The sequence below is a fragment of the Parasteatoda tepidariorum genome, chromosome 1, assembly GCF_043381705.1.
Source record: "Parasteatoda tepidariorum isolate YZ-2023 chromosome 1, CAS_Ptep_4.0, whole genome shotgun sequence".
Lineage (NCBI taxonomy): Eukaryota > Metazoa > Arthropoda > Arachnida > Araneae > Theridiidae > Parasteatoda > Parasteatoda tepidariorum.
The window spans coordinates 3,810,296-3,826,699 of record NC_092204.1 but is presented as its reverse complement, the minus strand read 5'-3'; positions in this window follow the sequence as shown (position 1 = coordinate 3,826,699).

Sequence of the window (16,404 nt, the reverse complement as noted above, 5' to 3'; positions counted from 1 at the left end):
TTGCTAAATTCTTTAACACATGGTACATTTACATATTTATTTGAAGAGATGATAAAAATTACATTTGGAAAATAAGTCTTTTTTTCACTAAAAATGCTTGGTAGATTCAAAAAATTATCGAGAAAAAAATCTCTTAAGCCTGGGTGAAGTTTTTATTTAAGAATTGCATAAACATTTACATTATACATAAGAAATGGAAATAAAAAAAATAACTTAAATTTTAAGCGGCGTGAGAAGCATGTTTGAATAAAATGTGCTTGAAAAACATGAATTTTAGAAAAAAATTTAAAATAATAATAATAATAAACGAATTTTTATTTTCCACGCTTTTTTATTTTCACATGTGTACAGATTTTATATCAGTTATTAGCAAAACTATAAAAAAATTAATGTCAACATATGATGACTAAGATCAGTATTAAAAACGAGTCTCCAGCACTCAAAGTTACGGTTAAAGTAACAGAAATCGAAATATTCAAATGACAGTTCCTATTTTTTTTAATCGAAGAATAATCCTCACATTACACATTCCAGAACAAATGTTTAAGAATAATTTTAAAAAATTGCAACACTATTTCAAATAAAGATCTACTAAAAAAGCAAAATTATCACCAAATTTTTTTCCTGTTTTTTTAATTTTTTATAACCGTCGTTGAACAGGCGACCCAGTGTTTGGGTTCATGACTACTGATGTTCAACAACGTAGCCTTGCAATTTGAACCCAATCCAGAAGACAAGGAAACTATTGAATAAAGTGTTGGGAGATACTTGCCTTCGTGGGGGATTGGATCAAGTATTAGGAGAAATTTGCCCTTCTCGGAGTCCCGCATTTGCGTTACATGGAGAGGAAGACCACGAGAACCTTCCACGGTTAGCTCGGCTTGCACCACTGTGGTCAGTGCAAGCTGACTGCGGAATTCGTATCAACCAGCGATCGTTGGGGTTTGAACCCGATTTACCTCATTAGAAGGCGAGCGACCGTGTCCCCTGAGCAACCGCGAGAAAGAAAGATTTTACAATAGGATTTTCTCTAAGCCATCGCTGCTCACCAGGAAATTTTGAAGAGATGAACTGGTCTTATCCTTCGTCTAAAACTGGACATCGCACTTACTTTCGCACCTGATGGAAAACGTAAAAGAGGAAGGCCAAAGATTAATTGGCAAAGCTACATTCACCAACATCTGTGCCAAGATTCACAAAGCTAAATTAATGGGAGGAGGCAAGAGGCCATGACAGGAAGGGGGGGGGAAGAGACTTGAGGCCTTATGTAGCAGTTGGTGCGAAGAGGATTGGAAGGTAGGTTGGTAATCATTACATTCAAGAACTTCACAGTTGTGACTATTTAGAATAAAAATGGCAACGCTAGGCAGAGCTGGAAAAAAAGAATTTTTTACATTTTGGACGTGTTGGTAATTTAGCACTCTGAAGTCGACGGCAGTGAAGAAGTGAGCAAACTGCACCTCCCTCTTTTCCTGCCTCGCCCCTCTTCATGCTAAAATTATCGCTTATAAACTCTAATTTATGATTTTCACTGTAAAAAGCACGCTTAGATGGAAACATTTGGATAGAAGTTTCAACTACATTCGTACAGAAACCATACAAAGAGTAAAAAATAATGTAATAATTTTTTTTTTTAACCGACGTTAAACAACAGACCTAATATTTGGGCTTACGACTACTAATGTTCAACTCCACAGCCTTGTAACTTTGAACCCAATCCAGAAGACAAGAAAACTCCTGGATCAAGTATTGGGAGAAATTTGCCTTCGTGGGGGACTTTTTGATGGAAGTAACCCGCATTTGCGTTACATGGAGTGAAAAACCACGAGAACCTGTCACGGTTAGTCTGACGGCAAGGAGCCCCATGATCCGTCTATCGATGAGGATATTTTACATCAGCACTATGGGCGATGAGAGCCAGGGACGGTATTTAAATCAATCAGTTATCGCTTGGATCCGAACTAGGTTCACCTCATTGAAAGGCGAGCTCTCTATCCTCTGAGCCACCATGACTCTAATAATGCAAACTTTTAAAAAACAATCTCCCTAACTGCTCTTTATCATACAAGCAGGCAGCATATGCGTCATTAGCTCTTCAATTCCTCATCGTCCGCAAGAGCCATCAAGTAGTAGTATTTTATTGGGACGACAAATTTAAAATATTTTGGAATGAATCAATAAAAAATTTTGGAATTTGAACAGTAAGTTTAATTTTTCCAGGAATTACGCAAAATGAATTTTATTGCTTCATAAATAAACCATTCCAAAAAGCATGTAACCTTAAGGCAACCTTGTCTCGGAATTTTCTTTTTATTCTCACGAAAATGTTTGTACTAAAAACCTTTTTTTAAATAAAGCAAAAATATTGCTCTTTCAAACCTTTCATCTTAAAAGGATTAAAGGTTTTTTTCACGCATGAAAACCCTCAGTCAACCTTGATTTAAGGTTTTTATATTGATGGTTGTTTTCCAAGGTCTTGGATTAGGGTAATGTGTATAGAATAGAACAGATTGGCACAGATCTCGTTTAAAGGTTAGAAGGTTTACATGTAAACCGCATCACAAACCTTTTTAGGTTTACATTAAAAGGTTTTTGCTGAGTGAAAATAAACCTTATTTTGCTATCTGGGAATGACGTTATAGGCAAATAAAAATAAGAAACAAACTGCGGGTACCAATTACGACACACCCAACTCTGCCGTGTTCCAACTTTATTTAAGTCGGCATAAGAAAACTTTTAACTTTTTCCCCGTTCGCAAGGTTAACAGACTTATTTTCGCTTTCCTCCCAAACTAATCTAGATCTCTCTACAGAAGATGAAGAAAAGAAGAAAAAAATCAAGCAAACTTTGATTCCAGAGCAAACAGCAATCCCCTTATAGACAATGGAAATTCGAGAAAAAGGGTAAAACCTGTAATAAGTTTTCCGAAAAATAAAACTGCCGGTGCTGATTTTGAAAATTGCCCAACAAATGTTCTCATGTTAACGATATACAGGAATGGCGGACGTAAGAGGTCGTAAACGGCGACAGTTTGTCCTCCGAAATTGATTACCTAATTAAGGCTAGCTAATTTGGAGGATAGGAGATTAGAATGTAAAAGGGACCATGAATTTACAATCCTGAGTTTCTTATTAGTGCAATAATTTTTCCCTCCTGTTTCTTCATCGGGGGTTGTTCGATTTTTAATTTCACCTTATCCCTGCCGGCTGATGGCGTATTGAGCAGTTCTAATTGCTAAACGAAGAGTATTTGTTAGGTGTAATAGGGTTTTCGGAAAATTGCTTTTCAACTTGTCTGATCTTTAACGGATCTGTTTCATTATCTGTTGAAGGAATTTCCCCCCTTTTCTGTTTCATTTTAAGATGTAATCTGATGAAAATTGTAGAAGAAAATCAGTTTATTCTAAACTGTTTAATAACATCGCCTTAAACAGAACTTCGGAAATGATAAAAACGAATTTTTTTATTCGGTATTTTTCTTTATTATACCAAATAGCGAAATAAAATAACAAAAAGAAATAAAATAAAACAGAAATAAGTTTTTCACAGTGAAACTAACTTAATTTTTGTCACCCTCAAAACGAAAATCGCAAAACGAATGTTCGCAAGAACTGGGGGGGGGGATTTTTCTTTAATGAGAGAAATTTAAATACGTAAGTAATGAGCAGAAAGAAATTAGTTTTAAAAAGTACAATAAAATTATTATATTAAAGTACGCAAGACTCTTATTAAAGTGAATTACTAACTAATACAATGAAAATATTCAAATAACTTTTTGTAGGTCAAAAAAGTTTACCTTGTTTAGATAAATACGAGCCCTATAACCTCAATCCATTTTCAACTAAAAAAAAAGATAAATTTTTGTATAAAATCACAACTGCATTTATAATAAAAGTAATTTTAAACATACCACATGCCTTTTTAAGTTTAATTGCTGCTGATTAAATCCGTTTTATTTCTCTGAGTTTTTCGTTTTAAAATGCAAACAAAAAGGGAAAAGGGATTTTACTGCTATCTCTAAAGTGGTTTCGAAAATCAATTTAAAGTCATTTTCCCTATAAAATGACAGGTTTGAAAGGTTCTGCAATATTTTGAAAAATATTGAAATTAAATCTCAAGCAAAAGTTCGTTAAATAGAAAACTTACTTCGCTATTTGGAAGTTATTTTAGGAAGAAATTTCCAAAATTTTCTGGGTTCTTCGAAAGAAAAAAATGGCAAAATAGAGAATTTCGCAAAATGGAAGTTCGTTAAATAGACGTCCGACTGCAGTTGTGGATAATTACAAAAAAAAACGTAATTTTTCCAGCCACTGGTATTAGTTTTGTGGAATGAACTAAGAAAAGGATATTAGTATTTCATAACTTTAAAAGCTATTTTTTTTAAAGACGAAAAATGGAGCTTTCACGCTTTTATTTATGGTTGAAGTGTTCCCAAAAGTGCTGTTGTTGATAAAAAAAGGAATACCACATTAGTTTTGATAAAAGCAAATATTTTATTGCTTCAACACACCGTTTTCAGCCATCATCAAGTGCTGTAAGTATTATGAAAAACTGCGCAAGAATTTATTTTACGGATCTAAACCGTAATTTATGAAACTGCATTTTTATAAGAATTTATTGCGCGTAATACCAAAACTCACGAATTGTTAGGACTAGAAATGTCAATCACTTTTTTTTGTACTTTTATTTTTACTTTCAATTTATAAATTTTAGTTAGATTTTATAAATTATTAATTTATTATTGTTATATCTAACAATATTAATAATAAAATATTAATAGAAAGTCGCGAATTGCTAGAACTGGCAAAGTCAATCACTTTTGTTTTGAACTTTTATTTTTACTTTCAATAATTTATGAATTGTTGTTAGATTTTAATAAATTATTAATTCATTGTCTTTAGATAGATTGATAGTAAATCGCGAATTGTTAGGACTAGCAAAGTCAATCACTTTTATTTTCATTTTCAGTAATTTATGAATTGTAAATATATTTTAATAAATCAATAGTTTATTATAGTTAGATAGATTAATAGTAAATCTCGAATTATTTGGACTAGCAAAGTCAATCATTTTTTTTGTTCTTTTATTTTTACTAATTTATTGTTCAATACTTCAATAATTCAAAAATTTTAATTAGATATTAATAAATTATTAATTTATTGTTGTTAGATAGGTAGTTAATATTTAGCTTCGCCATCTTTAATTTCTATAACATCAATTTAATAATTTTAGTATTTCATATTTGATCTTTCATTTTTAAATGACTCAAATATTTAAAACGATTAAGCTGAAACCTGCCAAGTTAACCCCAAGTTGACCACCTGCCTAGGTTGATCTTATATAACAAGGGGTTCCAACTGGCAGCCTGCGAAGCCTTCTTTTGTGGCCCGCGAACTGAAATATATTAGTTGTTATTTTTTTTTGCGGACAATTTTCGTAAAAAATCTATATGGGTTTAAAATATTTTTCTGGTTAATAAAAACCTAATTTCTTCGTTTCTGCGAAGTTTAACATACCAACGGTGCAAAGAAATTTATTTTTCAGGTTTTGCATCCAAAAAAAAAAAAAGTCCCGCAGTGGACTGACTGTTAAGACACGGTTCCCAGCAGATCACCGAAGTCAAGCATCACTGGCTGCGGTCAGTGTGCGGGTGGGTGACCACNTCCGATTTAATTTTTTGAAACCACTCATTTTGGACGAAAATATTTAAACACACATTTGGAAATTTTATATTTAAAATGTAAATATCTATTCTCCGGTGGTTGCAGCAGACAAACCTCAATTTTCTCATTGATTATTTTGTGTTCTACTATGTAAGTTTTAATACCAACCTTTTTAAAGTTTTATGTCTTATCTGTTGCACATTAATTGTTTAATACATGGGTGCACAATAAAGTTATTGTAGCCCAAGTTTTAATTATTTATTTGATATTTTTAAAAATATTATTAATAACAATTAAATATTTTNGGATCATCCTCAGGGATGTTTCCCAGACCGTCGCCAATAGCCCATTGTACAGCTCTAGTGCGACGTAAATGAACTACAACAGCAACAGCATCCAAAAAAATATTTATTCAAATAATCGTGTATGTTGCTCTTTTTTATTTCATTTTTTTGTATTTTGTGAATATAATTTAACATGTGCGTATCAGAAATTTATTCGAAGAAATTCTCCGATTTAATTTTTTGAAACCACTCATTTTGGACGAAAATATTTAAACACACATTTGTAAATTTTAAATTTAAAATGTAAATATCTATTCTCCGGTGGTTGCAGCAGATAAACCTCAATTTTCTCATTGATTATTTTGTGTGCTACTATGTAAGTTTTAATACCAACCTTTTTAAAGTTTTATGTCTTATCTGTTGCACATTAATTGTTTAATACATGGGTGCACATTAAAGTTATTGTAGCCCAAGTTTTTTATCATTTATTCAATATTTTAAAAAATATTATTAATAACAATTCAATATTTTAAAAAATCTACTTCTTATTTTAATTTGTAATTCAATACTTTTGCTTCGTACAACTTGGTAAAAATCTGACAGTAATATTTAATGTTCCTTCAAACATATAAGAGTCCTACATAAAATTTTGATAAAGAGGGTCCGCCATTTGATTTGCGTTTTTAATTGTGGCCCCCAGCCTAATGTAAGTTGGAAACGCCTGTTATATAATATTGGGTTAACAATTCAATCCCTGACTTTTTTTTAAAAAAATTATCATTTCACATGTTTTTTGACACATTTTAAGTCATTTCGATTTTTCTACTCGAGTAAATTTAAGTAAGATAATAATAATGGGATGTCAAGTTGAAAGAAATTAGCATTTTCGTCACCTCCTTCTTTTAGCTCTTAATCAAGGTTCTCAGGCGTCAAACGCTGCTCGTGACATTTGCGTTGTATACTCAGAGGTTGCCATAGACAAAAGAACAATTCGCGATTATATGCTAATGTTTGAAAAAGAAATTTTTGATCTCAACAACGCACTTCTCCGCAGTCTAGGTGAATTCGATTAAGATTAAGATATTCGATTCGATTAAATTCGTGACAAATGACGAGTAAACTGACAATGAAAATAGGGGGCTGTCACACTCTTGAAATAACTTTCACAAAATTTAAGAAATGGATTTAAGATCAGTTGCCGACCCAATTTAAAAGAGTAAAAATCTTTTTTTTTATCTGACCACCTGTCCAGGTACCTCGTTTGTTGACCGTTGAAGTAAGCCAAATTTATCTCAGTTATTAGATACTATTCTGAACCTGGAAATTTAAGGGTATATCTGCAAGTGACGAAGTGTGGGCTTCTTGATACTGATTGGTTATTGAAACGTGCCATTTCCTTACGTTAACAACTGTTCTTTCCATTTTATTTCGAGTAAGCCGATCTTGTCTAGTACCAATACTCTTAAGTGACACATTCTACATTTTTTCTTAAAGATTTCAATTCTACCACCATATTTTACACAAAGACGGTCAAGAAGCCATGTAAAACATAAACAAACTTATTATGCATCGAAGTTGCCAGGTACACAAAATAAAAATATATCTCGGTACAACAAAATACAAAAATAATAAATCTAAGTCACTTCGGAAAATCAACTAAATGTGAGAAATCGAAAACCTGAAAGGAGGAGCTATTTTCATAAAATAAATTACTTACAAACAAATGTTAATAAGAATGTCCTTTATATTAGCAATAGCAGCGTTTTATAAAGTCATTCTTTAGTTGAAAACTTTTCGAACCTTTCCAAACTCAATGAAATCTTCCAATCGAGTTCTGCAATGATTCCCGCCCATTCAGAATAATTGCTTTTAACGGAATGAGTTATTCCAGTTGAGAGAATGACCTCAATATTAATAAACATTTTAAAAGTCGGTATTTTGGTAAGTTTGCGTTTGTGTATCGTTAATTAGAAACTTGAATTAAATTAATTCTTTTAGGTAATTTCAAATGAGGTTTAAGACTTATGTTGACTACTCCTTGACAAATGAGAATATTAATAAGACAGACGTTTTAAAACGTAGAAATTAATAATAGTTCCTTGATGTTTGGGAAAATGTCATCTCTCGAACATTGAAAGGATATTAATCTCATCAAATATTGAAAAATAAAAAGAATATATATTAACAAGATCTTAAACAAGTAATATATTTTTAAAAAATTAAGCCAATTCCTACTTAAGTCAACAAAGAAAAATTTTATTTTAGTCTCTTTTTTATTAAACAATTACTGTTTTTCTCCCATATGAAACTAAAATTAATTCATTAAATTTAATTTAATGAATTAATATTTTAAAAAAATTTATTATTAAAAAATGTAAAAATGTATTTGTTTAGTAGATAATTTTTTCGTAAACTTTTTACCATACGCTACTTCAAAAAATAAAAATAAAAATTAGGTAAACTCATTGAGATGTCACAACAGGTATTACATATTTCCTAGCCTCCATTTTGTTTTTTTTTAAATTTCTTAAATTTATTCTTTTTAACCCTCCGCGTACGGCTCAGTTTTTATACTTTCCGGTCCTAAAATACGGGAAGATATTTTCTAAATAGCTTTTAAGTTTTCAATATATATATATATATATGAATNATAATACGGCTCCCGCTATTTCAGCCGGCAGGATTTATAAGTGAAAAATGCGATATTTTTATTTTCATACGAATATAATTTTTAAACATTTTGTCTCGGAAAAATGTTACAGAAACTTTGTAACAATACAGAAAAAATAAAAGAAAAATCCAGATTTACGGAATGCTCCGAATCCGAACGCTGATATGCCGCTCAAATCGCGAGAACCATACGCGGAGGATTTTAATCTGTCTTAATCGAATTTTAATTAAATTAAACCAATTATTTAATTTTTATTACATTTTATAATAAGCGAATATGAAATATTTTATTCTTTTTCTTATCGATCAATGTAACGGAGAACTTTCTATTTCAATACTAATGTAATACTCATTAATTTACTGTCCCGACTGAATGGAAAACACAAATCTATTTATAACTCTTTATTCTTTATCTCTTAACACAAAAATGTTTCAGTTACATGGTTATACCAATTCTCACAGTATTTTCAGCGATTATCCTTCACCAAATTATTTTCAAATTTAATACTGATGATGGGGGATTGGCTTTATTTTTGGCAATGTTATCCTTCGATAAATCGCCAACCATCTCTACCCATGCTCCTAACTGTCCGTTGGGAATAATTCACTTAACTTTCAATTTCGAATTCCCCACCATTGAATCGATCTTCACAAAGTATTCTTGGTGTGAGGAGAATAATCTTCTTGATCCCTTTGAGAGACTTCTTTTCTTTATTTTTATAATTTTGGAATGAGTGTATGTTCAGTTTAATATTTACTTACTAAATCGATTTTTCCTAAATGATTTTATTCATTTTTCTGGGACAAATATCCTTACATCATATCCAAACTGAATGCATCAAATCCCTTCAATATCCCTACAAAATATTCGTACATCAAATCCCTACATCATAGCCAAATTGAATGCATCAAATCCCTACAAAATCCCTATATCATATCCAATTGATCCCGTGAAACGGCTATAATATCTACTAAAATCCTGCAAAGAAACCTCATGCCACTAAACACCAAGAATCTGGATTAAACTGCTACCATACTCATTAGTTTCAAAAGATAAAAAGTACATTATTATTTATATGTATCTTCAAAAGCGGTCAACAATTTGACTGCTTTTACTTATTTGCGTTAAACCTTTGCACCGAACGCAATTTTTCTAAATCTGCGTCATTTATTAGGAAAAAATACTGCGAGTAAAAAATCGTAATAGCCCCAGAAGCCGCCTCCTAAGTGCTCTCCTAAGTCAATACGGGGTTAAAAGAGAGATTGTGAAGTACGTGTCATCATTTAACCAACCCCAAACTTATAGAGCTAAGAAATACACTATCTGGCAAAAAGCATCCGGGCACCAGGTTGCTATGGTGGAGGAAGCGTGATGGTGTGGGGGTGTTTCTCGTGGTTTAGCCTGGGTCCGTTAATTTCTATGGTTGGAAACATAAAATCTGAGGTGTATGTGGATATTCTAAACAATGCTGCACTCCCAACTCTATGGCAATATTTCGGTCCATTCTATCAGCAGGATAACTTCTCCATTCACACACCGAGGTTTGCACACAGACGTGACTTGACGAAATGGGTGTGCAAAAAGTGGAATGGCCTTCTCCCAATCTAAATCCCATTGAATACCTATGGAATGAAAGAGTCTTCGAATTGCAATGAAGCGTCCAAGGGTGACCATACATGTTCAATGTAATTAAGGTCAGTGGATATTACAGGCCACTCAAATGGTTGAATATCAGCTGACAGGAGGTAATCGAACCTTGTGTTGGCAGAAGTTATCGACCATAAAGATGAAATTTTGTCTTATGCTCCGCTGAAAAGCGTCCAATAGGATGCGTTCCTATTGGCTGACCTCCATCAAACACATAAAGGTCGGTCTGAAATGATGACTGCCATAGTGTGACAATGTTATAGGGCCGGCTCCCGGGTTAGTGGAGCACGTCTCAAGTTAAAGACCCCAAGTCAAAATTTTTGATGGTTTTACATTGATGGACCAACATAATCTTGATGGTAACTTACTAACTAACTAACTAACTCCCTGGCATTACAGTCCATGTTGGACCATGGCCTCACGAGCAACTTTCCTCCAAAGTCGCCCGTCTCTAGCTCTTTGCTTCCAGTTTCGGACTTTTAGAGTCTTAAGGTCTTTTTCCACCTCATCAAACCATCTTTTGACTGGCCTTCCTCTTTCCCTTTAGCCCTGGCACTGCCCCTTGAATATCTTCTTAGTGCCTCTGTTTTCCTCCATTCTCTCAAGGTGTCCTAGCCATTGAATTCTCTTTGCTTTTACATAGTTGATTATATATTTTTTCTAAACGGTCTTGCAATTTCAAAATTGTATCGCCTTCTCCACAGATCACCCTCTTTGACAATCTTGATGGTAACCATCCATAATTCCATCATGAACCATCATATTTTTGATGTTAACCAACATAAGTAACCATCACCCCAATGTCGAAATGGTGACTGATTTATGATGGTCCAACATAAGAAAAGCAACTTGTTTTGATGGTTTGTGCATGTTAAACCATCAGAAATTTCCATCATAATTTCTCAGAAATCAAATGTTGGCACGATCATAAACAACCATCATCTCAATGAAGGAATTCGAACTGGTTTATGATGGGCAAACATAAAAAAACAAAAAGCAAATATTCCTCAAAACCATCAAGAATTCCTTTAAACCATCATGGAAATGTATAGTTGGAACCATCTTGAACCATCAGGGATAATCCTGGATTATTGGTCCATGGGAATCAAACTTCTCTTGATGGTTAACCATCATAGTATTAAAGTTGCATTTCCATCATGGGGTGATGGCATATCAAAAACCACAAATGCCTAATGGAAAATGTTGGATGATAGTGGCCATCAAATGAGGTTGGACCATCATGAATCGCACTGAAGCCAACATCAACCATCCAAATGATTTGATGGGACCATCAGGAATTTTGACTTGGGACTGAACTCATCACTGAAAAGAACCCGTCATCTGTCCAAGACTCGGAACCATGTTAAACAGTCCTTTTTGTGATCAGTCAAAGGTCAGTTCCAGTCAAAGGAATGCGAACATGGAGGTCTGTATTAAGTCTTATACGTGAAATTCCTGTTGCAATATACAGGTTGCAACACAGTTGCTTCGCGGATGTATCTCTTTTGACTAGAAGTCTCAAATAATAGTCTTGAGCCAGCGTTCTCTTTTTTTGCGGTCTTGACCAGGTTGATAGGGTTCCTGTCCCTGTGAACTGGTTCCACAGAGTGAACACCACATTTCTCTAAGCCCTGAGATCCCTACAACAGGTAGTCTTGATAGGCCCTCCTAGAGTCTTATTACTATCCGCCATCTTGTGGCAATGTCTATAGTTTATCTAAAGTAAGAACTCCCCCAGCCATTCGTATGGACACTTGGTGGTGACTATGGTAACGAGGTATAACTATTTCAAGTAGGGGTGTGGAAACATTATTTAGGTCAGGTTTTGGCTGGGGTCAGCGAAAAAGAGGGAATCTTTTTCTTCGGTCTGTTGTGTTAGCCCTAGAGTGAAGAGAAGCTACCCTCCCAGAAATGCACTATTCTTGTTTCCATAACAGTAATTCTTACCGTAGACAGACTATAGACGATGATGACTGGTCATACTAACGATAAGTAAACAAAGAAATTCAAAAAATAAAGATTGGGTCAAGCTATGATATTTTTAAACGTTCTTGTGCTACAAGCTTCGGCAAGCAAATGAGGTGCCTCTACTCTATCGCAATCACAGGCCACTGTGTAGAAAATATGTCTATGAAGAGCTTAGATGTCATCTGATACCTTATTTGCTTAAAGGCATTGCTTATTTTGTTCTTTTTAAAAAAAGAAAAACCGTTTCTCCCTTTAAATGTCGACATCACTGTAGTACGTTCAGTGCTTGATTTATCAAATTCTCAAGAATGGCAAAATAAACTATTTCTTTAAAAAATATAAAATAAGACAAAGAAAAAAAAGAAAAATTCTTTAAAGAAAAAAAAAACAGAGAGAAAAGAAAATCATACATTGTTCCGAAAATAAACAGCAATCCCCAAATGAAAGGTGAAAAAAAAAAAAGAGAACTTGCCTCAGCGATAACTTTTAACCAACCGAATCGCAATCGTAATCAAACAAATGTAAATCGTTTCGGAGGAAAGCGCCGTTGAAAAATAAAAAGGGAATTTCATTTGATTTTTTTCCCTTTTTTTTCCCTTCTGTGTGTAACAGGCCCGTAATGGTCGGAAATATAGACTCTTTGATAGCAAAGCATCGCAATTAACGCGCTGTTTTAATGGTGTTCAAACTTGCTTTGCTGAACCATTACCTTTTACGCGCTACCGATTTTTACTGCCTTTTCAGGAGCCTCGGAGATTCCAAGTAAGCGTAAATGATATATTATTACGAATCAAGCTGAATCTTCTTTTCTCTTTACCTGGAAGGCTTCCACTTTTAAAATGGCGTCCGTTTCTTTTAATCAAAAAGTCGCTATCACCACTTGTAACGACGCTGCGCTATCGAGCGAGCCACATACGCCGGCAGACGATTATGTTTACCGCTTCTGGCAATAGGCGTGTGTTGGTTATCTTACATTCGTCAGAGCTTTTTGGCTTGCAGCGCCCCTCGTGAGCCTTTATCAAAGTAAGCAGTGTTTTAAAAGAAAATGGCTTTAAATAATGGATCGTAGCGTAGTGTTGATGATTTTGTTCGGTTTATCACGATTTAGATCTTTTCGGCAGACGAATTTTTCATTTGAAGACCACAAGGGTGAATGAAGCGATAAAAGAAACTGAGATAATATTTTTTTTTTTTTTTGAAGGAAGAAATAAAAATTGGTTGAACTATCAATAAAGGTGAAAATTATTAGTTATAACCTAGGCCGTATAGTTTAAACCCTAGTCACACTTTTGTGTAAACACTTTTAAGACGTTGAAAGCAGTTGTACTGACAAATTACTCAGAAATACAAATTTGTTTGATTTGCATTAATAACAAAAATTACGCGTCATTTTCTCTAATTCCCTTTGCATCATAAACAAATAAATAATTTTGCAAAAAGCAATTTTACTTTATTCAAATTTTTCAGACTGATTTCGCTTTGAAAAACACGCAGAATATGAATTAAATTTTTTAAATAGATTAAATCTTCTACATCTAGCTAATTCTGTTTTACTACAGATAGATGATTATCTGTAATGAAATTATACAGTAAATAGTCTATGAAAAATCTGGTCTCATTCCAATGTAAAGGGGAAGAGAATCGCTGATAGAGAATCATTGAGAGAGAATCATTGAGAAGGAATTATTGAAAAAGAATCATTGAAAGCGAATCATTTAGAGAGAATCATTGATAAACTATCATAGAGAGATAATCATTGAGAGATAATCATTGAGAGATAATAATTGAAAGAAAATAATTGAGAGAGAATCATTGAAAGAGAATCAGAGTGAGAGAATCATAGAGACAGAATCATTGAGAAAGAAACATTGAGAGATAATCATTGAGAGAAAATAATTGAGAGAATCATTCAATGAGAATAGTTCAGAGGGAATCTTTCAGAGAGAATCATTGAGAGATAATCATTGAGAGAGAATTATTGAGACATAATCATTAAGAGAGAACTATTGAGAGAGAATCATTGAAAAAGAATCATTGAGAGAGAATCATTGAGGGAGAATAAATGAGAGAGAATCATTGAGAAAGAATCATAGAGTTAAAATCATCGAAAGAGAATTATTGTACTCTCTATAACATATTTTCTGATACAATCTTTTACTGTACGACAAAAAAGTGCAAACCGGTTTCGGCAACGTAAAAACAATAAAGCCGTATAGTATCACCTGACAATTAAGATTTTACATAGAATCCTACAGTGCGTTTAATAATTTGGTTAAATTATTATAATATAGTAATATAATACTTGATATAATAAATATTTCAGATTTATATAATATATCGTCTAATTTATTCAATCATGAAATTTATATTATATATCGTATAATTTAACCAAATGATACACGAACGTAAACAAGTACAAACCGGTTTCAGTCGCGTAAAACAATCATAGGGTGTCTAATAATTTGGTCTAATTATTATAGTATACTAATATAATACCTGGCGTAGTAAATATTCCATATTTATATAATATATCTTAATAATTTGGTCAGGGAGTGTATATATTTCCTAATAAAATTTTCTTGCAGATTCTCTGAAGTCTTATTTTAACCTCCGACTCATTGTGTTAAAAGTCCACAGCGGGGTTTACTTACATTTCCGTGACTTTTTTTACAATTTAAAATTACCCTACAAAAAACATACTACGTTGTCAAAAAAAAAAAGAACTTTGTTTACGAACAGGAAAATTAATTCAGAGTATCATGTACTGTGAAAAATGACTATGAAAGGGAACCGACAAAAACTCAGCAGGATTTCTAAGAATAATGGAAACACTTTTAGAAACAGCGCCTTTATCTGGAATAGAGAAAAATAAATAAAATAAAAAAAAGACCAATGACAAGGGAAAGAAAATGTAATGATTTTTTGACGAATCGATAAAATTCATTAATTTCGTGTTCTTTTACGAAAAACAAGCCGGACTGTTTAATATCTTTAGCAAAAAGTAAAATTATAACAATAAATTCAAGAAAATGAAAACTTAAATCGCATTTACATAATTTTTAAAGCAATAAAGTATTCGTAAAACGAGAGGGGTTGTTAAATTTAATTAAATGGAATGAATTTTGAATTCATGTTTTGTTTTAAAGATGGGATGAATTTTCATGTTTGTCTTGAAATCAATAAAATTGAAAAAGAAAGGAGAAGAAAAAAAAGAAGCTCAGTCGATTATTTTGTATTATTTCTTTTGTATTATTAGAGTAAAAACAAACTTAACTTTTTAAAAAATGAATTGTTTACGATTAAGAAAGATTTAAGAAAAAAAAATCGTTCAACTTTTTTTTCTTTTCTCCCCAAGTAAAATGGGAACGTGTTTCTTTGCGTATGAATATATTGATGCAATATTCTTTTGTCAATAAGTAAATATTCCCCCTTTTGTTTTAAGTGTTCATTAGTTTGTTTGACTTTTTTAATTGCCTTCTCATTGGTTTCACGATATATTAACGTAATAGCAACAAAGGTAAGTGTCTAAAGAAGTATTTAAATAGGGTAATGTGTGAAAGCTATTTTAAAGAGAATTATGAAGTATAATTATGTTAAACTAAAATAGCAGGTATTGAGAGTACAAATAAGTTTCCGCCGTTTTCTATCAAAAATTAATAGTCTATTGTGAAAAAACGGTACATTATCTTTTATTCAAAGTACTCTTCACTACTTTTTTCCAATCTTTCTGGGATCCAAAAATCGGGGATATCCAAGGATATCCAGAAATCGAGTCATTCCTTAGTTTCTTCAAATAGTGTAAATTTCTGCTCAAACAGAACATGTGCCATCAACCGGAATAGATGATAATAGGGCCCATATTCTTGTTCATATCCACGGGACAGAAGGCCCATATTCTTGTTCATATCCACGGGACAGACGGCCCATATTTTCCTAAACATTTCCTATTTTTCATAAACTTTTCAAATTTCATCATATATGCAAATTCATTTTATTATTAAATATTTCAATCATTGAAAAAACTGTTCGTTCCTCTACAACACCACACACACGCGCGCACACACACACACATATATATATATATATATATTTGCAGAATTTTAAGCATAAAAAAGCTTCTATTAATTTTTTTTATGTTAGTTTCTTTGTTATAAAACAACTCCTAATTTATT